A 25784-nucleotide genomic window follows, 5' to 3' on the forward strand; every position below is an offset into this window, starting at 1 on the left:
TACTTGTATCCTAATCTCTAAGATCCTCCAGGAAGTAGAACTGCATATCCCCTCTTGTTAATCAGTTCTAGAGGTAATTAGCCAAAGAAATCATTTTTTGAAAATTAGTACACTGATTAATTTCCTTAGGAATTAAGAAAAATAATTTCTTGAGTAGTCATATATCTTTAAAATGGAGGGTATTAAGTAACTAGTACTTCTTACATCAGTGATACAACTCCTCCCAAAGCAGGAAGGTTAAGTTTAGAATTCTAGAAAGGTCATATAGACCATGAAATTCAAACTGACTTTTTCACTTACAAATAAGGAAACTCATTGCAATCAACATTAATTTCCTCATCTGTTGAATGAAGGGCTCCAAATGATGTGACCTCAATTACAGGGTTAGTTCCCGGGGTGGAAAAAAAGCTAAAATTCCTATCTAAGGCACTCTCTATTACCACACGCTGCATTAGAACTAATCAGTCATTGTCTTCTAAAACCACTTTTTCCCCCCGAAGTCAATGATATTCCACATCAGAATTCCAGGATACAGCTTTTAGAACATTTGGCTGCAGCTGAGAAGGAAAGTTGCTGGCATTGTGGCTATTCTCTTGTGGTTTACAGGCAATCCAAACAACAGTTGTGTGCTGTTATATTTCAGTTCTCAAAGACTGGTGGGATCCCATGTTATGGTATGCTTAAAATAAAAACAGAGAGACCTCCTTTCTGAGGCTGTGGGATGACATGCAGTTTTGTGCCACTTCATCAGAACTTGGGTCTTTTGACCAGAGCGTTTATTACAAAGTGCAGCAAAGCACAACACAACCACAAGAGAAACATTAGAGCTCTCTCTCCCTTGTGAATTAGTCTGGGGAGATTTTCCTTCAGAAATCATGTGTCTGCCTCAGTGCTCACTATGCCCTGAACTCTGTCTTACTGAATAAATCTCCCATCGGCTTCTGCAAAGAAAAAAACCCCACTGAGTTGGGAACCAGGGAAATACACATTGGATAGTCTCTTCCAATGAACGTCCACCCTTCTCTGGAATGCAAACTATACTATCAAGTTATCTTTAGGGGTGAGAATTGGGTTGGCAGAGATGTACTCAGATTTAGTCCCAGTGAGTTTGAAGTGTGGGACAGGATATGTAAATGAAGATCTCCTTTGGCAACTGGTTAAAAAATTGAGCAAGTCTAATATTTTGGACTTAGAAAAATTGAAATAAAGGAATTTATGGTATGTGGAGTTAACTCACATTCGCACAGAAGGCTTCTGAAAGTCTGTCACCAGCTTTCCAAACAGTTCCTGTTCTACCCTATTGGTTTAGGTTCATGATAGCTTACTTTGTATCTCTATTCTTTTTCTGTGATCCTGAGATGGTTAAGGATTGAAAAGGATTTCAATTTGCCTTTTTTTACTTTTAATCTTTTCCCCCCCTTATTCGAAAGAAAGAAAGAAAGAAAGAAAGAAAGAAAGAAAGAAAGAAAGAAAGAAAGAAAGAAAAAGAAAGGGAAAGAAAGAAAGAAAGCTTGCACTTGGCTGGAGCTTCTATTACATAGTTGCCTGAGGCTGGGTTGTGGAGCTGGAAAGTTGCAAAATAAATCAAAGCAAGCTGTGCTCTTGTGTTTCTAAATTATTAAACATTTACATTTGACTGGTCAAACAGTGTCTTTTTTTCTAAATGTATACACCCTTGATTGAGCAGCACAGTTTGGTGTTGGTAAATTGGAGGATACCTCATCCTATCAGAAGGCATATTTTAGGCCCAATTCAGCTAAACTTTGCTGATGGGATAGAACATTTAAGTACAAGGGTGGACATTTTAAAAAAGCTTATACCCGTAGAGTATATAAACACTCTAAACCAGCAAAGCAAAGAAAATGATGTGTTTATGATGCTAATTACTGAACTTCACCAGCTCAGTCCAAGATACATTACAAAGTTGCTTAGACTGGCAATGTACCTTGTTCCATTGTTAAGCTTTAGCCTTATTTCCCCCCGAAAGGTCAGAGCACCAACTCTGAAGGAAGAGGCCAGAAAATCTGAATAATGTTATAAAGTGATCCAAGAATAAAAGAATGCTTAAGGTAATTTTTACTCTTTCAGGATCCTAGGGTCATACGTTTTTAGGTTGAAAAAAGTTCATGAAGCTTTCAAAGATGGCAGATCTGTAACCAAAAGAGAAATGGAGTATAGTGTACTCTAGTTTCCATGTGAGTTGTAGGGGATAATATTTAAGGGTACAATGGAAAACCAAGGTAAATGCTAACAATCTGCTCTGGAAGAAAAATCATTTAGATTAGCTACTTCCTTGTTGCCGTTTTCCAGAAACTTTTTTTGTGAATATTCGACAATTTGCATACTTTGCAGATTGGGAAATACAGTGGTTATCCACAATAGTTAATGAGAACAACCCAAGATTTCCATTTTTTCCATAGTGTTTCAAAACCTCTAGGCTAAGTCATCCTCTCTTTGACGTATCTTTAAACATTACACCTAGTATCAGATTATTCCATCACATAGCATTTTGTTAAAATATATTGAAACAAGTATATAATATGATATTTCCTGTGGTACAATATTCCCACCTTGCAAATGTTCCCACTAGAGACCACTCGTAATCACATTATGTCTGAGTGGTGATTGAGGGAATGTCTAATAGATTAACTTTCCCATTCTCCTGCATAGTCAGCTCTTCCCTGTCTCCCATTAATGGTTGCTTTACCCAGATTTCTCTTGAATGAGAAGATAAAAGGGGCAGGAACCAGAAGAGTTGTAAATCGATAACCACTGTGTTGTTTTATCCCCCAGTATTGATCTGGGGCATTCATGAAGAGATAGTTATATGGGATAGAAGTACTTCTTTGGGTCTTCATCTTCTTTCCCGAAGCCCCAAAACCAGTCTGTCCAATTTTGGTCTGAAGAATGTGTTCAGGCCTCAGAAATCATTGATTCCAATATCCCATACTCTTACCACCACCTCCTGACCTTTCTTCTTCTCAGAGGATCTCTTTGTTTTTACCCCCGAGACCTCCCTCTCCTCAGTTCCTCATCTCACCTAACCCAAGTGTGTGTGTGTCCCCTCACTAGTAGCTTTCCAACCTGCCCTGAACCTAATGATCAATCTTCTCTACCTTCTCACCAGCCCCTCAGTTTACCTACAATCTATCCTCCTACTACCCACTCTGCACCTGACCCTTGGATAAAAGACAAGGAATAATCCACTTGTTCTCCTACCCTATCTAGGGGCCTAATTGAAGCTCTAAATTGAACAACACTGCAAACTGATAAAACCAGACTTCTGGGTTCTGACGTCACAAGCCACTGGTGCCTCCTATCTGCACTTCTACTAGCTAATGTAAGTTTTCCTTTCTCTTCCATGCAATGACTCTTCTCAATGAAACCATGACTTTTCTTCTTTTTTTTTTTAAAAGATTTTTTATTCATTTATTTGACAGAGATTGACAGCCAGCGAGAGAGGGAATACAAGCAGGGGGAGAGGGAGAGGAAGAAGCAGGCTCCCAGCGGAGGAGCCCGATGTGGGACTCGATCCCGGAATGCCGGGATCATTCCCTGAGCCGAAGGCAGACGCCCAACGACTGTGCTACCCAGGTGCCCCCCATGACTTTTCTTCTGCCATTAAATTCACAAGTTATCTTCTTGTCCTCACACATTTCTCAATAAATTACCTTCTATTCAGAGGATGCTCAAAGCTTTCAGCGGTTTGGGTGCTTTTTAATTTTTTTCTCATTCTGAATTTTCCATCCTATCTACAAATTTATTTACCACCAGTCCATTTTTACCTTCTTTCCTCTGGTCTAAGTTCTCCCTACTCAGGTGATGGTCAACCACCCAGCCCTTGACCTGATGCACTTCCTTCAATTAGCCACTGTCTCTCTTACATGCTCAATTTCTTCTGTCCTATCTGCTCCTTTACCACCCCTCCTCCCCCCAAAAAAGCACCATAATTAGTGATCCACAGATTCTGAATTGAAGGGTGAGATGTGCAATGTATTTGCCATCCAGATCTGCTGAATTCTGGCTCCTACTCTCAGCACTCCATTGAAATTTCTCTTTTCGGGGTCCATAATAACACTATCACCAAATTTAATAGTCATTTTTAGTTTCTATCTTACTGGATTCCTCTACTTTATATAAAACTGTTAATGTTACATTTTTTTTAAATGTGTTATGCCCTTGTTCTCCAAGACACACTACCTTCTTACTTCTTCTTTTTTTGCCATTTTATTTATTTTATTAATAATATTTTTTTATTATATTATGTTAGTCACCATACAGTACATTCCTAGTTTTTGATGTAAAGTTCCATGATTCATTACTTGCGTATAACACCCAGTGCACCATGCAATATGTGCCCTCCTTAGTACCCATCACCAGCCTATCCCATTCCCCCACCCCCCCCCTCCCCTCTGAAGCCCTCAGTTTGTTTCCCAGAGTCCATACTCTCTCATGGTTCATTACCCCTATGGATGAATCTCTTTCTTTCACATGTTCTTTGATTTTGGATTATTTTCTCAGTTCTCTGCCATAATCATAGACAAAAAGTATGTAAAATTAACTCATCTTCTGTCATTTTAAACTATCATCAGTATGCTTTTGACTTCCAAATCTGTATTTCCAACTCAACTTCCTACCCTTCTTGAGATTTTCACTAGCTGGCTGGACCTAATTATTAATTTCTGAGAAAACCTAAATCCAGCATTTTCTAAAAGTAATCTCTTCCCACTGCATTCTTTCCTCAAGCACTTCTCCATAACCCAATATGCACTGGTTATACAAGCGGCCACCCTAATTCAAGCTTAAAATCTGGTGTATCTTTTGGCTCCCTACTCCTTCATTGTTTATACCACACTCAACTTAGTCATGGATTATATCTCAGATATTCTGGTACTGGAACTGTCTTCTTCAGCCACACTTTTATTGCCAGGCATCAGGCTGCCATCATAACCCACCTGGAGATGCAAAAGATGCCTACATACTCTCTCTGCTACTCGTTTTGTCCCTTCATTTTCATTCTCCACAAAGTTTCCAGTCACTCTTCTTAGATGAAGACTGATTACATCATTTTCATGTTTCACACCCTCCAGTGACTGCCTACAGAATAATGCCTAGGCAACTTACTGTGGAACTTCTTCATGATCTAACCCTCGCTTACTCCACAGTTATGAATGTCAGAAACCCCTACCTCAAACTTGCTGCTACTGCAGCGACATGGAATGGATGGTATTTTCCACATTCTTAAAACGGTTTCTCTCTTTGTTATTTTTGCTCACATGATATCTCCCCCCCACCTTTTTTTGAATGGAAGCTTTATAAGGAGTATATCCAGCAGAAATTGTATTGTGAAAGATTTCCATAAATAGTGGGAGTTAGAGGTAAATGTCCTCTGATAATCTTTTCCCCTTTGTCTTCCAGGATTCAATAACATACCCGCTCTCTATTATTCTTTTTCTATAAAATGAAGCTATTCAGCCCAAGTTTGTCCATCATTTTCGTGAGACTAATTTCCCCTAGTGGATATATATATATATATATATATATATATAGTGACACATAATTTTGGCATACGCTGAATCTAATAATGATTGAGAAGTTATAATCCTTTTCTGAGATGTCTGCCAAAGTCCAGATCCTTCAATACTTGTGGAAGGATGCTAAAAAATCACAAGGAGCATGGAGAGAAAAGGAACTATGACAGACTTCCCAAGACAAATGTCTCTGCTATAGGTGAAGAGAGCACATGTCACTAGTTCCTTCCCTATCCCCTAATGCTGGCCCACTTTCTCATTGCCATGTCGTGAATTTTAACAGTGTGGACAGATTCTGAAATAAGGACGTAATGCCAAAAAAAGTGGCAATTAGAAGGGAGTTTGGGGTGTTTTTTAATACAATCTTGGTCTAAAATGTATTCCTTTGAATCTGACTTAAGTGTTGTAAGGGGCTGTCGTTACCCGAGGCTCATTTGGATCGGTTACTGTCTTTGTAAAGGCGGGGAACAGCAAGCAGGGCCTGTCTTTGCTTTTACTAAGCTTCTCTCTCTTTTTTTTTTTTTTTAAAGATTTTATTTATTTATTTGACAGAGATAGGAACAGCCAGCGAGAGAGGGAACACAAGCAGGGGGAGTGGGAGAGGAAGAAGCAGGCTCATAGCGGAGGAGCGTGATGTGGGGCTCGATTCCATAATGCCGGGATCACGCCCTGAGCCGAAGGCAGACTCTTAACAACTGAGCCACCCAGGCGCCCCTTATTAAGCTTCTCTTATGTCTCGTAGGAACCATAACTGCAGAAGGAGTCTCTCTAACATCTTTTGCCTGAAATTTCCTACCTCATTCCCTATATCAGATGTCACTTGTGCCTGTCTTTCACCTTCTCAGCCTCACCCCTAATTTCAGCCATGTTATGGCAAAGAACTCCGTGAACATTTTGTCTCATGACATACTAAACATGACTAACAGCTCAGGTGCACATGCTCCCTGCTCAGGGCTTCTCATTGTTGCAGCACAGGACATAAAAGACTGCTCTGCATGAATACATTTGCAGCCCAAAAGCTCAGGAGTATTAGCAACCTGTTGAGGAACCCTCAACCAATGGGGGTCAGGAAGTGATAGGTAACAAATGCTCTATGTTATTCCTCGGGAGAATAATCCTGAGAGGCATATACACGCTCCTTAAGGATCCAGCCCCAGCAACTCATAGAGATGATTTATGACATTTGCGCACATACCTGTGCCTGACAAAAAAGAGTGACGGGGACTTCTTCTAAGAATCAGGTTGGTGCCATGCTGGCAAAACAAGAATGGTGGGGGAAACCACATAAAAGAAAACCAGCTATTAGCCACCCCATCTGTCATCCCTTCCTTATAATCAAAAGAAGAAGACTGCAGTAAAACACGTTATGTCTACAGAAATGCAAATAAAGATGAGCATACACCCAGTAATCAAAATATATCTGTGGGAAAACTACTAAGTAATAGAGTTAATAGAGTAAACCAAATTAATTAGAGAATGTATAAATGGAGCCAGCTTCCCCCCCCCTCAGAGAGGTTCAGGGAGATCTTATATCCATCAAATACTCAAATAGAGATCTACACAATTTAAAAACTTATTAGCTTAAAAGAATACTCTAGAGATTGGATAAACAGAAAAATGAACAAAGCTAAAAGACAAATTAGTGAGCTAAAAATCAATCTAAAGAATTCTCCCTAAATGAATTCCAAAGGTATCAATTGACAGAAATCATGGAAGAAAGGGTAAGAGACATAGCATGTACATCTCTAGAAGCTCCAGAGGCAGTGCCAGAGGAAGATGACACAGAGGACAAAGGGAGGGGGTAGTACATAAAATAAATTTAAAAAAATAAAAGAAGAAAATGTGTGAGAACTGAAAAGCTTAGTGTAAGACTGAATGAGACAGCTTAAGTGCCAAGCAGACTGGTTATAAATAAATCAAATAGAAAGCTCCAACTTTACACGCAGAAGTGAAATATCAAAGCACAAAGGAAAAACTCTATAATGTACAATAGAAGAAAATATAAAATACTACTTATAAAATAGTAAGTATTAATTTTCCTAGGTGATAAAAGGATTGTGGTTACTGGAAGATTATCCTTATTCTTTAGAGAAGTAGGTTGAATAATTAAAGGAGAAATCCCATGATGGCTGCAACTTACTTTCAAATGGTTAAACAAAAGAGCGTACACACATGTAGAGAGGGGGATACCAAACAAACGTGGCTAAATGCTCACGTAAGTGGCAAGTACGTGGGTATTCCCTATATTATTCTTTCGACGTTCCTATTTGTTTGAAGAGTTTCTTACTATAAAGTTAGGGAAAAGTTCTCAAGATCCTGGTGACTGTCAATTAACCAAAAAATTACCTATGAACAGCCAGGTGTCAGATTGAAATCAGACATTTCACTAGTAACACTCGATACAAGAGGATAATGGAATGATATCTTCTAAGTTCTGAGAAAAATATCTTTTGACTTTCCCAGCCAGCCAATCTGTTATTCAAATATGAAAGCAAATTGTAGTCCAATAATATTAAAAATTAATGAATGCAAGATGAAGTCAAATTAAGTATTAAATATATGGAGCCAGTAAACCATTCATCTAATCTCCCCCCTAAAAATCCCCTAAAAATAATATTAAAGAGAAAAACGGGCAAATACAAAGAAAACATGGGAAGGGGGACAGCAACAGAGGAGGAATTTTCAGTTGATTTCTAGAAAACAACATATATGGATTTAATAAGACTGAGGAAGCTATGATCACAAAGTCAGAGAGTGCATGCAGAGGGACAGCTCACTTGTTAGGGCTGGGAGGGGCTTAGGACTAGCAGAATCAAAGTACAGAAGAAAATGATAAGACGGCACAAGGCAAAAGTGAATTTATGTAGACACTACAAAAATTGTACACAACTTGTATAACACAAGGCAAGATATTGGCAATTTTTTCTTTGCAGAACTTAGTAGTCTGTGGGATATACCTCTACCAATGGTTTTTGTAGAATAAGAAAGCTAAACCACACATGGCTTTCGATTGGCTTTTCAGGGTCTCACTATGGAATATTCACGGGAATGAGGCATTTGAGAGAGGGTTCCAATATGAAAGAAAGCACAATAGGGGGAGAAAACAACTTTGGAGTTTTTTAAAGGCTTTCTTCAAACTCTTACCTTTATTTAGTATCCTCAGAGGAATCAGAGAAGATAGTCTATAAAACAAGAAGAGAATGGTATGGAAAATGAACAACTAGAGAACAAAAAGGGCTCTTAGAACTATTTAAAGGACAATCCAAGCACTGAAAGATAAAAATTAGGAAAATCTCTTGAGAAGCATGACCCAGGGGCGCCTGGGTGGCTCAGTCGTTAAGCATCTGCCTTTGGCTCTGGGCATGATCCCAGGGTTTTGGGATCGAGCCCCGCAATAGAGACTGTAAGATAACAGTACATTCTGTTGTAAGCCTCTAAGCTTTGGTGTGATTTGTTACACAGCAATAGATGACTAATACACATTATCATAGGAAGAAAATGTTTTCCATGTTGTTCCAGGGTCAATCTGTGGTTCTGCCAGCCTCTCAAGACAATGAATATTCTACAGTACCTATAAGGGGCTGTGCCTACACCAAGTCTTTAGTTCAGTTAAATTCTGCATGCAGACATTTCTTCCTCTTTGACTTACTCATTTTTCTTATTACTATAACCCACATATCTAAGATTAAAAAAGATGAGTCATCTCTAGTCTCAGTAGAAATTCATTTGTCTTTTTTTTTTTTTTAAGATTTTATTTATTTATTTGACAGAGATAGAGACAGCCAGCGAGAGAGGGAACACAAGCAGGGGGAGTGAGAGTGGAAGAAGCAGGCTCATAGTGGAGGAGCCTGATGTGGGGCTCGATCCCATAATGCCAGGATCACGCCCTGAGCCGAAGGCAGACGCTTAACTGCTGTGCCACCCAGGCACCCCTCATTTGTCTTTTGAGAAACGAATTAGTATGCTGCCAGATACCCTTTACCAAATAACGGATCCTGTGATAACTAGAAACATTTATTTTAGAATACTCTGTTACTCTTTAAATAAATAAGTAGATAGTATTATCAAGTAATATTCATTCAAAACATTTTAATATTGAAAATATTCAGTAATTTTTATTTCTCCAATCACATTTTTGAGAGCTTAATAAGAAACATCTGAAGGAGGGATAATATTATTTTATTCTTTTCTTCTGTTTTAGAAGATGAAAGACCATAATAGTATGAGACTTTTCACATGTTTTTGCTTTTTAGATCACATTTATGTCAGTTTCATATCCTTTAAAATGATATCTTACCTTATTTAATGAGATCAAAATTGATTAAAATTTTTATTTAATGATATGATGCTGCAATTTGCTGCAAAATAATGTGTGTGGTGGAGGGAGAAGAATGGGGCTACATTAGAAAACACTAGCCATGAGTTGATAGTTGTTGAAGCTGCTGGCGGATACATTACACTATTCTCTCTACTTTTGTACACATTTGTAATTTTCCATATGCGTGACAAACTTCTATATAAATATTTCATCTTTCCCAAGGATACTACTGTAGTATTATGTGAATTTCTTTTCTATAAAGCCACATGCTGGGGCTCCTGGGTGGCTTAGTCATTAAGTGTCTGCCTTTGGCTCAGGGCATGATCCAGGCATTCTGGGATCGAGCCCCGCATCAGACTCCTCCACTGGGAGCCTGCTTCTTCCTCTCCCACTCCCCCTGCTTGTGTTCCCTCTCTTGCTGGCTGTATCTCTCTCTCTGTCAAATAAATAAATAAAATCTTTAAAAAAATGAAGTAAAATAAAGCCACATGCTGCTTTCAAGTTTCTTGCTACACCAACCAGCAACACAAACATGTTTAACATTTTCTATTTCCAACAGGACTGCTCATTTTGAAGGAGACATGCTGTAGAGACAGTTTAATAATAACAACTTTTAATAATGGTCAAATTTTATTGGTGACTAACAATGGAACAGACATTATGCTATGTGCTTTACATGAATTATTTCACTTAGATCCATACAGGGATAGCTTTATCCCTGGGGTGAGAGGTTACTAGGAACTTACCTGTATAATTTACCTGAATAAGTTACTAGTAAAATGTATACATGAGAAACTTATCTCACAAGTTGACTATAAGTCAGAATTTCTATGAAAGCCAGTATATATTCTAAAGCACTGTATGCTACACTGTGGCATTATTTTTTCCTATTGTAATGTTTCTCTGGAAAGTTCTTTGATACCAAGTTTGGTATCTTTTCTTTAAATACTTGATAAATTGTGCATCAAAATACTTTCTGACACAGATTCTGGTAGACATTTATAATTTATCTTTGAAGGGCAAATAACATAAATGAGTCAGTAACTATTTTTCACTGAGATCCTGCTTAGGGTGGTATCAGAAAATTATAATGCTGAGTAGTTTGATTTAACGTTGGTTAAAATTATAGTCAACATAAGAGACCACTAGATTTCAAAATAGTTAGAAAGAAAAATCTGAAATGATAAGAAGATAGTTGATATAATGATCTGTAGAATTCAAAGCAGTAGGCAAGGTATTGAGAGAAGCTGGAAAATATTTAAGCCCCATTATTCTGTATTCTGACATAAAAATTTGGCTTCGCATTTCCAAGAAATTTTCTTATGGTTTGCTTCTGCATAACAAAAGACCAGAAGACAATGATGTTTGTTTTTGTGGGACACTGTATTGTCATTGTTTGTTTGCTATAGTTAAGCTTACTCATTACCCTTGTAGAATTCAACCCACTGCCTGTGATGTCACTGATGTTGCTATAATCAACCCAGCCGCCAATACAAAAGCAGCGTAGATTCTCTAGGAGTTAAAATAAGCATTGGTAAGCTTTTTCTTTCTTGCATATATTATGGCAGATTTGTTTTTAAAATAAAAATAAGTTCTCCAGTTTTCATTTCCACTTAGTTACTGAGTTAGCTGTCCTAATAAATTATCTGGGTTGGGATCTTGGCCCACCTTATACTCTATGGCCATGGGAAAGTCTCTTTGCTTTTCCCAGTCTGCTTCTCAGTCAGTAAAATGGAAACCCAGGCCTTGATTTGAACATGCTTATATGGCATATGGCATAAGAATCATAATAAGTGCTCAAAAAAAGATCATCTCCTCCCTCATATAAGAGGCAAGTTAATTTTCCTTTAATTTCTACAGAAACTTTTCTTTTAAACAAATAATAAAAGTGTTTCATAAGGAATTACTTAGAATTAAAAGATGCTGGTTAGGCAATTCAATATGATTTTATTATTATTATTATTGAAGATGAGGCAGAGGGGAAACTTTATGGGTATGAATCTGATAAATCATCATTCTCAAACTTAGAAAAGATTTATCAACTAGATACTCCTTACTTAAAAAAATATGTTTAGTCAATGGGATAGTTATTTCTAAAGACATGTTATATTATTTGTAAGTTGAGGGCTCTATTATTTTTTTTCTCAGAAATATTTCCCTGTATCTGCTAAATGTGTCCAAACTTTTCTGATCATGAGCTCTCCTAAATTAAAAACCGATGTTCAGATCCCCACCCCTGGAGAGGCTGATACATTGGAGTTAGGGCAGAGATCTGTACGGTAAGTTAAACTGTTGCCCCAGGTGGTTCTTATGCTCAGGCAAAGATAGGAAAGAGTATATCAGCTCATTTTCCCATTTTTGCTGATTGGGCGAAAGTGTGTATGTGCAAGTCAACCACTAAAATTACATTTTTCCTAAGTCACAGCATGCTTAAACTCAATCACTGATTCCTCAGAGTTAACAGTGGGTTAGCAGCCTGTAAGGCTGAAAACTTAATCACAGTGAAGATTGAAAAGGTGATTCTGCCTCACAGTCTTTTTGAGCCAGGGTTAGATTTCAGAGTCAATATATATGTTTTCCGAGCAATTCCCCTCCTCAGTGTTTTCTTGCTGGTGCACTAAGGATCTTCCTTCCTCCTTCCCACCCTCCTTTATCCTTCCCTCTTTCCTTCCTACTTTCCTTCTATCCATCTACCCATCTGATGAGGAAACAGAGGGCAAGCTGAAGACATAGGTGATGCTGACACCCCACAACACCCCCCTCCATGGGATATGGCATTCCTCAGGCACTCCTGGCTGCCCTAAAGCTAAGGAAGAGAAAAACAAAGAGTTAACTTACAGAGATCACAATCATGCAAGACATGAGTTTGCCTCAGTCTACAAATGTCTTAGCAATCTACGAGAACAAAGCACTTCTATCAATAACTAGCTTTCAGAAGGAAACGTAGATACAATTAAATGTCCTTATAACCTGCAGGCCATTGACAGATAGGGGGCAGAGTGTGATGTTCCTCCAGGAAGCTCCCAACTATCTTCCTGTTACTGCCTTGCTACAGGGAAATACAACCTTAACTTGACAATGGCAAGGCCTCTGGTTATCCTGTGAGTCTTCTTTAACATATGAAAATCCTTTTGAAACCTCCCTTTTCCTTACCTACCCCAATCCCATTGTATGTAATCAGCCACCCCTCTCAACCCTGGTGCAACAGCTCTTTCTGCCCACAGGTCCTGTCCCCTCGCTTTACTAAACCACCATTTTGACCAAAGATGTCTCAAGAATTCTTTCTTAGTTGTTGGCTCTGGACCTCACCCCACCGAACCTCACCTACATTCCAAAACCCCACCACATCCACCCAGCAAACACCAAAGCAGAAATAAAGACTAAGAGAAGCTGTTCTAGTCCGTCTGGGCTGCTATAACAAAATGCCATAGACTGGGTAGCTTATAAACAACAGAAATTTATTTTTCACATATCTGGAGGCCAGGAAGTCCAAGACCAAGTCTCCAGCAGATTTGATTCTGGTGAGGGCCTGCTTCCTCATAGACAGCTGTCTTCTCACTGTAACCTCACGTGACAGAAGGGACTAGGGAGATCTGTGGAGTCTCTTTTGTAAGGGTACTACTCCCATCCGTGAGGTCTCCACCTTCATGGTATACGTACCTCCCAAAGGCTTTACCATCACATTGGGCATTAGGTTTCAACATGAATTTTGGGGGGACACAATGAAATTCAGTCTGTACCAGAAGCCTTTGATTTTAGTGTCATAGTAAGGTTGAGAGATATGCTTGCCAAGATCAGATCAACATAGAAGGAAGAGAGAGGAAGACAGATAACAAAAGGGGATGGAGAAGGAGTGGCAGGCTGAGGGAAAACAATATATATTTTCTGTCAAGTCATTTTGTTCCTCCCCTCCATTCAATATCACATTTATGCACCAATTATCAGTCTGATTGCCCTTTATAGTAACGTTTGTGTGTAAATGCCATATTTGTGTCTTACCAACATGCTAGAAAGCCCTTAAGGACATGGCATCCTCCATCACTAGTATCTGCTGAGAGCTACTCAGTAGATGACCTGGCACATAAAAGATGGTCTCACGTTTTTGCAAATTTTAAACGGCTATGCACAGTGGTTCATGTCATTAAATGTGAAATAAAAATGTTAATGATTCTCTGTGCCTACCAGGCTTCCAACTTCCACAATCCCCTCTCTCCCCCTGACCCCAATATTATGGCATTAGAATAAATTCTAACCTTGTCCACAATGCCTTCTCTCTTTTGCTAATAGTCTGCTCTGGCAGTAAGTGATCCTTGATCTCACTTTGGTTCTGACCTTTTGTCCTAATTCTTATAACTGGACTTCTGTCTTATTCTTTGTTCTCTAGAACATTTCTATGTTACCTGTCCACTACTTCTCCAATACCTCTAGGACGGGGCTTAGTCTTTGTTACAGGTTGAGTTGTGCCCCCTATAAAGACATGCTGAAGTCATAACCCCTCAAACCTCAAATATGTCAGTGACCTTATTTGGAAATAGGGTTGTTGCAGATGTAATTAGTTAAGACGAGGTATTACCGGAGTAGGATGGGTCCCTAATCCAAAATGATGAGTGCCCTGATAAGGAAAGAAAGATGCCTGAAGACAGATACATAAGGAGAGTACCATGTGATGACAGAGGCCCGGACTGGAGTGACACAGTTGTGAGCCAAGGAACACCAAGTATTGTGGCCGCCACTGGAAGCTATGAAAAGGCAAAGAAGGATATTCCTTCAGAGCAAGCAAGGTCCTGCGACACTTTGATTTCAGATTCCTAACCTCCAGAACTGTGACATAATACATTTCTATTGTTTGAAGGCACTCAGTTTGTGGTACTTGGTGGGGGAGCCCTAAGAAACTAATGTAGTCTTGTTGCTAGTTTCTTTGTAGACATTATAGACAAGTGCTGAGCATCAGCAATCGCTATGCCTACCCCATACATGTACATCAGAACACCCATTACCAAGGAAATCTGGATGAGAAACCTATATTTGTAGAAGTACTCCTTAGATATCTGCTGGTCAAAATATCTTTTCTTCAATTTCCACAATGATTCTATTCTTCAAGTATGTCATGAATTCCATGGGGGGGGGTTGGTCCAATTCTAAGCCTACAAAATATTAAAATAATGTCTTGCCAAGTATCAACACATGTTTTCTTTTTCCTTGCTCATCTTTATTAGCAGCCTTAAAGTTAGAAGAGCAGGAAGAAAGCACACAAGAAAAAAACAACAAATAAAAAGGATCGCCTACATGAAAGGAAGCCTCGTTAGCCAAAGATGGATTTCTTTGTAACTTAATAAATAGCTCTGTCTGTCCTTTAACTTTTTGAAATGTGATATGCAACATTTTCATGAATAAATGTGATTAAAAAAAAAGAAACACTGCATCCCATTCTTTGAGAGAATGTAAATTATTGTATTTTATATGCAGGGAAAATGATAAATAACTGTTGCACAATTGTGAAAAATCATAATGCACCCTTTTTTATAGTAAATCAAATGTTCCTAGTGAGTTGACAAATTGATGGCTCAGCACATCTGGAGACTTGTTTACTCTGGTCTGCAACTGTCCTTGCCACAAAGGCTAAATTTTGCTTCCTCATGGTTTGCAGGATATAAAAACGTAAAATAGATTTTGTATCTCATGGGTCACAGAAATCCCCTTCTTCTTGTATGTAACTATAAAACCCTTAGGACTAGGCTAATGTGGAATACACTCAATTGTTTGTGTACATGTGTGTAGATGCATGGGTTGTACACTTGTATATGTGTATTATAGTGGTGGTGGGATAATCTTTTTTTTAAAAAGTGTTGAAATATATTATAAACACACATACAGATGGTACTAACACATGTACAGACCCATACATACACCCTACTGCATGCAGCGAGAACAAAATAATTATTTCAATTTGAATATTGTAGTAAATTACTTTTTCATGTGAAGAAGTATCACCTTGTGGTGATAAAGAAACCAAAGCAATTCCTGGAGAACTGATTTGTCCCACCTGTGAGAACTTTCTCACAGTTTTGAGATAAAGACATGCTAAGTAGAGTACACTACAAATACTTTATACTCAGGAGGAATTTTAATATGATTTAGAGAGGATAAAGCAAGGATTATCAAATATTTATTTATTTATATGTCCTGATACATGAACTAAAAAAAAAAAAAAAAGAGAGAGAGAGAGAGAGACAGAAGTTCCTTATCTGAAGATTGACTGAAGGATACCATTCTCACTATAAAGCTGACCATAGGGGCGCCTAGGTGGCTCAGTTGGTTAAGCATCCAACTCTTGATTTCAGCTCAGGTCATGATCTCAGGGTGGTGAGATGGAGCCTGGCGTTGGGCTCTGTGCTGAGTACGTAGCCTGCTTAAGATTCTTTCTCTCCCTCTACCCCCTGCTCACACTCTAAATAAATAAATAAATAAATAAATAAATAAATAAATAAAAGCTGACCACATTCTACTCTATACATTCTAGGGTTGAAAAACTGCTTGGAAGCTCTTGAAAAGTAGAAGCTTGAGAAACACTGAAGCATGTATGTTAAACTTCAGGCAGAGAGACTAGAATATCATCCCCCATCAACAAATTTTCTTAGGAGAATTATAGGTAAATTGTGGATGTACTACTAGTCATGCTTGAGAAAAGATACATGGGTAGGGAGAGGTAACTGAAAGAGGGAGGATAATGATATTATGATAGGTGGATATTTGAAAGCCTGAGTAATGTCAAAAACTTGGGAGGTTAAAGCAAAATGGAATAGAGAACTAGAAAGTACCTAGCATATAATGATCAGGATTTATTGGAAAAGATGGTCAGTCAAAGCATATGTATGACCTCTCTCCTCTCCAATGGCATTCTTTTAAAAGTACCTAAAAAGTGTGTGTGTGTGTGTGTGTGTGTGTGTGTGTGTGTGTATAGTGAGGGAGAGAAAGCATACCTGCACTATTAGTACAAGAAGTTAAGAAATGCCAGCCCCAGAGAACAGGCATTTGTTAACAGCTATCCTTGATATAGAAATCTCAAGAATATATATCATACACAGTGCCAATCAGACCAGATTGGAACAAACAAATAACAGAAATGCTCTTGAGTTCCAAAAATGTACTGTAGTTATGAAGGGCAAAGGTGGGTGGCAGGGTTTGAAAGACTGAGAGAGACTCAGACCAACTGCCTTGGCCATGGTGAAGGGAAAATTCAGGGACCACTTGGTAGTAAAGTCAGATGCAGCAGAGGCTTTCCTGAGTAGCAGGCAATAGGGGCAGCAGTTCTGGAGAATTGTCCCAAGGGTCCCTAGCTGACCCACTGGCAAGTGCCTTGTTGAAGTCAGACCCCAGGGAACAGGCATTTACCAAGAACAGCAGGCCATGGAAAATGCAGCAATGACTTTGAGGTATGGTGTTCCCAGGTGATCAGGGTATACGGCCAATATGTTGAGGAGCTTCTTGGTAAGAGGGACTGAATATATGTGTAGTAAAACCATAAAACAGGCCATCACCAGTGGTAGAGCAAGGACTGTCTTCCTCAAAAGATAAGGCTGCTCTATACTAGTAAAGAGGTCTGTGCACATTGGGGCTAGATCTGGCAAAATAACTTCACCAAATGGGAAATGGGTGGTTGGAAAAGGACAAGCACTAACAGATGCATCAATGGTCCAGGTCCCTCCTACTTGTCCAGGTAATGCTGGAGCACTAAGAGAATGCCCAAGATAGCATCAAAATGGAAAATGAGAATCCAGGAAGAATTCACTCAACTGAGAAAACCAGACAAGGGGAGATAACTCATTTAAGAATAAGTAATGAAAAAAAGCAGCCTATGGAAAAGGTTTTGTGGCTTAAAGAGCACCTAAGAACGGACATATAAATGACTAAAGAAAACAAATTTTTAATACTTTTTCAGTATTTAAACTCCTTCACAGGAATTACAGAGCCCTTTGTGGCTTAGTACTGTTTATTTCTCTTATCTTACCTTTTGCCATACTCAATCACTTCTGGAATTCCATCCCCCACACTGTAATAACAAAGAAGCCCTCCTATTCCATACTGGGGTAGTGTCAGAGAAGACCCAGTAGGGAGTTAGACACTCAATTCTGAACACAACTGAAATGAATGAAATTTGGAATGAAAAAGATAAATGTCTTAGCAAAGAAATAGGTGATAAAAAGGATTGGAAACTTTATAACTGAAAAACACATTAGCTAATGGACAGGCTCAAGAACTATCAATTCTGAACAACATATAGAGAAAAGAGACTGAAAAAAAATAGATAATTACAACACTGTGGGACAAGATCTTACATTGCTATAATCAGAATCCTGGAAGATGAGGAAAATGTACAGAGCTGAAAAAGTGAAGAAATAATGCCTGAAAACTTCTCAAGTTAGGGAAAATACGTATTTCTTACAGATCTAAGAGCTCAGGGGATCCCAAAGAGAATGAACCAAAAGAAATCCATACCAAGATATGTCATAGTCAAACTTATAAAAACTAAAAACAAAGAAGAAATCTTGAAAGCAGCAAGAGAGAAGTGACCCCTACTTTTAGGGGAAAGACAATTCAAATGATGGCATATTTCTCATCAGAGGAAAAGACACTTTTCAAGGACTGAAAGAAAATAAATCAATCTAAAATCCTATATCCAGAGACGATAATCCCTTCAAGAATGAAAGGGACATTAAAACATTATCATATGAGGGAAAACTAGAATTTGTTGCCAGCAGAATTATCCTCAAAGAATGGCTAAAGAAAGTGATCAAAACAGAAAGGAAATGATAAAAGAAGAACTTTGAAACATCAGGAGGGAAAAAAGAACAAACAAAAATATGGGTAAATACAATAGACTTTCCTTCTCCTTCTGAGTTTTCTAAATGATTTTTGTTGGTGTAATCAAACTATTTATAAGACCAATGTGGTTGTAAATGTATATAGAAGAAATATTTAAGGCAATTATAAATGGAAACAGTAAAGGGATGTAAAGAGAAGTAACTTTTATATTTCACTCAAAATGATAAAATGATGACATCAATGATTGTTATAAGTTATATTTAAATATAAAGTAATACCTGGAGAAACCACTATAAAAGCTGGAGAAAGAGATATATCCCAAAGTACTGTAAATAAATCAAAATGAAACCCTTAAGAATGTTCAAGTAACCCACAAGAAGTCAGAAAAAAGAAAACAGAAAAACAAAAAACAAAAATAAACATAAGACAAAAAATAAAATAACAGACTTAAGCCTTAACACATCAACAACTACATTAAATGTAAATAGTCTAAATATGCTAATTGAAAGGCAGAGATTGGTAGAGTAGACTGAAAATCATGTCCCAACTGTATGCTAGCTACAAGGAACTCACTTCAAGTATTAGGATATAGGTAGGTTAAGAGGAACATGATGAAAAAGATATATTATCCAAATATAAATGGAGTAAAAGTAGAAGAAAAATAAAAGTGGCTGTATTAAGTAGACCTCAAAGCAAAGAAAACTAGCAGAAATGGAGAGAAACATTTACAATGATAAAGGATCAATCTGCCAAGAAGACATAGCATTCCTAAATGTGTATGCAACAAAAACTGATAGACCTAAAATAAGGAATAGATAAATCACAATAATCATTTGAGACTTCAACATCAGTCTCTCAAAACTTCATAGAGTAAGTAGATAAAAAACCAGCAAGGATAAAGAACTCATCAACACCATCAACCAACACTATCTGATCAATGCTTATAGAAAACTTGCATTTCAAAAATATCATAACACACATTCTCTTCAAGTGCACAGGAATCATGTATCAAGTTAGACGAAAGACTATAAAACAAATCTCAACAAATTAAAAAAACCTAAAATCATATAGAGTGTGCTCTCTGACCATATTAGAATCAAGCTAGAAATCAATTAATAGGAAATCTTCAAAGCCTTAAAAACTAAACAACACTTCTAAACAATTCATAGGTAAAAGAGGGAGTCTCAAGGGAAATTAGAAAATGCATTAAACTGAATGAAATGGAAATGCAGCATATCAAAAATTGAAGGAAATAAAGAAGTGCTGAAAAGAAAATTTACAGCATTAAATACACTAGAAAAAAGGAAAAGTTTCAAATCAATAATCAAAGCTCCTACTTCAGGAAATTAGGAAAAGAAGAGCAAAATAAAACCAAATCAAACAAAAGGAAGGAAATAATAAAGATTAGAGCAGAAACTGATGAAACTGAAAAGAGAAAAACAACAGAAAATACCAATGAAATAAGAGATGGTTCTTTTAAAATGTCACTAAAATTGGCAAACTTCAGCAAGACAGATGAAGAGAGAAAAGATACAAATTATCCATATCAGGATATCTCTACAGACTTTCAGGAGAATAAAAGGATAATAAGGAAATACTCCAAACAAAAGCTATGTTCATAAACCTGACAATTTGAATGCTGTGGACCTATTCCTTGGAAACAGAAATTACCACAGCAAGCCAGTATGAAATAGTTTGAATAGTCCTATAACTATTAAAGAAACTGAATGTGTAACTTAAAAGAAATATCCAGATCCAGATGGTTTCCTCTGGAGAATAATAAAGCTACACTAAATAAGACACTGTGTTATTTGTATAAAGCTAGACATATAGATCAATGGAGTAGACTAAGAATTCCAAAAATAGAACCACATATGTAGAGCCCATTGATTTTTAACAAAGGTGTCAAAACAATTCAATGTGGAAAGGATAATTCTTTCAATAAATGGTGTTGGAATACTTGTATATCCTTAAATAGAAGAACCTCAATCTATAAAATTTCTAGAGAAAAACATAGGAGAAAATCTTACTGACCTACCATTAGGCAAAGACTTCTTAAATATGAATACAAAATGCACAAACAATAAAAAATTGTTGAATTAGATATTATCAACTCAAAAACTTTGGCTCTTCAAAAGACAGTCTTAAGAAAAATGGCAAGGCAAACCACAGACTAGGAGAAATTATTTGCAACACCTATATTCAACAAAGAATTTCTTTCCTGAGTATGTATAGAATTCTTACAACTCAGCAATAAGCCAAACCAACACAATTAAAACTTGAGTAAATGATTTAAGCAGACACTTTAGAAAATAAGATCCAGGGATGGCTAATGATCAACTAAAAAGAAATTCAATGTCATTAGTCACTGGGGAAATGCAAATAAAACCACAATGAGAGATCACTACATGCATATTATCATGGCTCAAACAAAAAAACCTAACTATCAAGTGAAGAAAATAAAGGATTAGTACAAAATTTTATACACTGAGTAACTGGAACTTTCATAGATTGCTAGTGAGAATATAAACCATACAGTCATTTTTGAAAGTTTGGCAATATCTTATAAAGTTATACATACAGTTATTATATAACCCAGCAACCCACTCTAGGCATTTACCCACAGAAAATGAAAATTTGTGTTCACACGGAAACCCGAACACAGATGTTTGTAGCAATTTTAATAAACATCCAAATGGGAAACAACACAAATAACTAAACAAGCCTTTATATATCTATACAGTAGAATACCACATAACAAATAAAAAGGGACAAACTATGGATACATGAAACAACATGGATTCATGTTAAAAGCATTATGCTAAATGAAAGAAGCCAAATAAAAAGTAGTATATACAATATCATTCCATTTTTATGAAATTCTAGAAGAGAAAATTACAGTAATAGAAAGCAATTCAGCCATTGCCAGGGGCTAGGGGATGGAGAGAAGGACAGTTTGCGAAGGGCATAAGGAAAATTCTGGGGTGACAGAAATGTTCTGTATTATGACGATGAATATATTTGTCAAAACCATCAAATCTGCACTTAAAAGTTGTAAATTTTATGTACACTAAACCTCAGTAAAGCTAACTCTCTCCCAACACAAAACAAGTGAACCAAACTGTTCATCAATTTAAAAACATAACCATGCAGTAAAAATATAACTATTTCAAGTAATTTTCTAATATATTACTCTGACCATATATGTTGTTGCATAAGAATAAATTTTAAACATCATATTGTGTAAAAGAAGCAAATAGGAAAATAAACAGTTCACTTACATTACCTTCAAAAATACACAAAACTTAGTTTTGTTAAAGGATACAAATACAGTTAGAAAAAAAGCAGTAAAAGTCAGGAAATAAGGAATTAGTATAAATTATTGTACACTGATTACTAAAAAGGAGGGAAGGAGAATAACCCAGGAGGGCCTCATAAATAGATTCTAGGGCATGATGATATTTTTCTTCTTTTTTTTTTTTCTTTTTGATTTTGGTAATGGTAAAGATGTGAACATTTTATAACTGTTCTTTAAACAGAATGAATATATTCTCATACACTTCATTGTTAGAATGTTATATTTCTCTGTATTTAAAAAAAACCTTAATGATAGCCATTAAAGAATAGAAATACAATCTATAGCTTCCAAATTAATAAAGGGGAAAAAGGATTATAGAAATTTTATCAATTCAAGTCAGGGGAAGATAAAATATAAAAAGACATAGCTGAGATTGAAAACAAGATAAACATCTCTCTGGGTCAGAAAATGAAAAAAGAAATTGCAGTGGTCAGCAGGGCTGAATCTACAGGCCTGCTGAGCTCTGGGTGTGGAAGCAGAGTCTGGGAGTTTCAGCTTTGTAAGGTAACATACCAGAAAAAGATCCATCCAAGACAAGAAATTAGAGAGCTAGACTCACTACTCAATGCCAGGGACTGGGGTGGAGTTGCCCTAGTCATGAAAGGGCACTGAGAAGGAAAAAACACCAACAAACTGTGGCTGACCAATACGGCATGTGGCTACAGCTTTTAAGAAGCTATGGGTCAAAGGAAATCAGAAGACACATAAACAACCTCATAAATAAGAATGCAAACCAACCACCTGCTGCCTCAGATATTTATCTGCTTTATGTCTATGTCACAGAAGAAAATGAGAATTAACCCCTCATTACATTACACGAACCTGGTTCTAGACTGGGAAGCCATATGGTTCTACTGGAGGCAACCTCACGCCTGAGACAAAGAGACTTAGAGAGAGAGACCTTTCCACTCCAAATGAAGATGCAAACTAAATTCTAAAACGTATAACTAAAGATAGCCAACAAAATCACTAATAAGAATGTTTTGACAAAAGCTTTAAAATCAGTGGGTTTTGAACATACCTGAAAATAAAAAGGAACACAGTTCTGACACAAGCTATGATATGGATAGACCTCTAAGATTTTATGGTACATGAGACAAACCAGATGCAAAAGGACATACGATTCCATGTAGGTGTCCAGAATAGACACAGTAATGAAGATAGATAGATTAGCGATGATCAGAGCCAGGGGAGGAGGAATGGGGAGTTAATGCTTAAAGGTTATGGGGTTTCTGTTTGGAATGAAAATGTTTTGGAAATAGCGGTGATGGTTACATAACATTGCGAATGTAATTAATATCACTGAACTGTACTCTTAGAAATTGTGAAAATTGTAAATTTGATGTTTATATCTTATCACAATAAAAATAAAATACATAAGGCAAAAATGGAGCTCCAGGGAAAGAGTACACACCCAAAATTATAATGGGAAATGCTTCCATGCACCTATCATAAAATGATAGAGCTAGTGAACAAAAATTAGAAAGGATACAATACACTTAAATAACAGAACTAAACTGCTTGATTTGGTATATTTACATAAATGTGTATATAAAGATTCCTCCTCCCAAAACACATAAAGTATATTATTTTAATGTGTACATGGAATATTTTGAAAAGTTGCAATGCATTAAGTATTTTTTGCTGGTATCTGGTCAAAGAATCATTAGCATGTCAATTATAATCTTTGTAATACAATAAAATTAGAAATAAATTTAAGATTGTTTAAAAGGAAAATTTCCTTTAACCCTCTATATTTGAAACCTTTAAATGTAAAGAGGATTTCATAATAAAATAATCATAAATGAACATCTATGCAAGTACTATATCAAAGTTTATGAGATGCCGTTAAGTGGGGTTTAGAGGTAAATGTATGCAATTAAACAACATTCAAATCAAGACATTAGAAAAAGAACAAGAATAATACAAAGAAAATAGAATAAAGAAAATAATAAACATGAAAGCAAAAATCAATGAAATAGAAAAAAAACAAGAGGGGATTCACATTGCCTTTGTTTTGTTTGTTTGTTTGTTTGTTTGTTTCAGGCGTAGGATTTAGCAATTCATCACTTATATACAACAAACACCCAGTGCTCATCACAAGTGTCCTCCTTAATACCCATCACCCATTTAATCCATCCCCTCCAGCAACTCAGTTTTTTCTCTATAGTTAAGAGACTGTTTTATGGTTTGCCTCTTTCTCTTTTTTCCCCATGTTCATGTTTTGTTTCTGTAATTCCAAATATGAATGAATCATATGGCATTTGTCTTTCTCTAACTGACTTATTTGGCTTAGCATAATACTCTGTAGCTCCATCCACATCATTGCGAATGGCAAGATTTCATTTTTCTTTATGGCTGAGTAATATTCCAGTGTGTGTGTGTGTGTGTGTGTGTGTGTGTGTGCATGTGTGTACCATATCTTCTTTACCCATTCATCAGTCAATGGACATTTGGGCTCTTTCTACAATTTGGCTATTTTCGATAATGTTGCTATAAATATCAGGGTATGTGTATCCTTTTGAATCAGTATTTTTGTGTCCTTTGGGTAAATACCTAGTAATGCAATTGCTGGATCATAGGGTAGTTCTATTTTTAACTTTTTGAGAAACTTCCATAACATTTTCCAGAGTGGCTGCACCAGTTTGCATTCCCACCAATGGTGTAGGAGGGTTCCCCTTTCTCCACATCCTCACCAACGTCTGTTGTTGCCTATGTTGTTAATTTTAGCCATTCTGATGGGTGTGAGGTGATATCTCATTATAGTTTTGATTTGTATTTCCCTGATGATGAGTGATGTTGAGCATCTTTTCATGTCATATTGCCTTTTAACATTAGTGTGCCAGTTAAAACAATAAGAAAAATAAACATGTGATGCAAGAATTGAGAAATAAGAGACAAAACTTTGTTTCAGATTTTATAATTGTCTACATAGACAATTCAAGAATATCTATACATAAAACCTAACACTCAGTAAGACTGGTTAATGATGTTGCTAGATACAAAGAAAATAATGTATAGTATCCTCATATATGTCCAGTTATATATTAGACTGTTTTCTACCACTATTAGGGTAGTAAAAAATATATATATTCCATTTATAACAGTGATCAAAATTTGTGGGTGCCCAGAAAGAAATCTAATGATTTTTTATAAAGTAAACCATAAAAGATTTTTGAAGGATTGAAAAGAAAACCTAAATTAAGAGGGAAAAGTACCAGCTTCAAAAATTGGAAGACTCTCCAGAAATTCTCTTCAAATCTACAAATTAAATATAAGCACAAAGTCTCACCAGACTTTTCCATGGAAACTGACAAAGAACCAAAAATCTCAAAGAGAAATGTGAAGAACAGGAAGGGAAACATGTTACAAAGCAGTAGTATTTAAGGAGTGCCTGGGTGACACAGTCGTTAAGCATCTGCCTTCGGCTCAGGTCATGATCCCAGAGTTCTGGGATCGAGCCCCGCATCAGGCTCCCTGCTCAGTGGGAGGCCTGCTTCTCCCTCTCCCACTCCCCCTGCTTGTGTTCCCTCTCTCACTGCCTCTCTTTCTGTCAAATAAATAAATAAAATCTTAAAAAAAAAAGCAGTAGTATTTAAGACTGTCTAGTATTAGCTCAGGGATAGACAAATGAAGTAAATAAAATAGAAGTGAGCAGTAGACTCAAAATAGTGCTTCTCTCATATATATATGGAAATCACAAATGACAAATATGTGCAAATGGGTTGACCATTCGAAAAAGAGGTTGGTCCAA

General features: G+C 36.8%; 2 long non-coding RNA genes across 5 annotated transcripts in view; one reads left to right on the forward strand and one right to left on the reverse strand.

Moving 5' to 3' along the window:
- The window catches only part of LOC123789420 (uncharacterized), a 149021-nt gene extending 133779 nt beyond the window's left edge, over positions 1–15242 (forward strand). The window contains exons 2-5 of the long non-coding RNA XR_006778821.2: positions 3229–3340; positions 3441–3594; positions 11284–11383; positions 15066–15242. This is a non-coding gene — a long non-coding RNA (uncharacterized LOC123789420). The remainder of the gene's footprint in view (positions 1–3228; positions 3341–3440; positions 3595–11283; positions 11384–15065) is intronic.
- The window catches only part of LOC123789418 (uncharacterized), a 202368-nt gene that overhangs the window by 153376 nt on the left and 23208 nt on the right, over positions 1–25784 (reverse strand). For all 4 annotated transcript variants that reach the window (XR_015724064.1, XR_015724063.1, XR_015724062.1 and 1 more), the window contains exon 3: positions 8676–8713. This is a non-coding gene — a long non-coding RNA (uncharacterized LOC123789418). The remainder of the gene's footprint in view (positions 1–8675; positions 8714–25784) is intronic.

This window comes from Ursus americanus, chromosome 3 (genome assembly GCF_024610735.1).
Source record: "Ursus americanus isolate L20-20 chromosome 3, mUrsAme1.1.p, whole genome shotgun sequence".
NCBI classification, from domain to species: Eukaryota; Metazoa; Chordata; class Mammalia; order Carnivora; family Ursidae; genus Ursus; species Ursus americanus.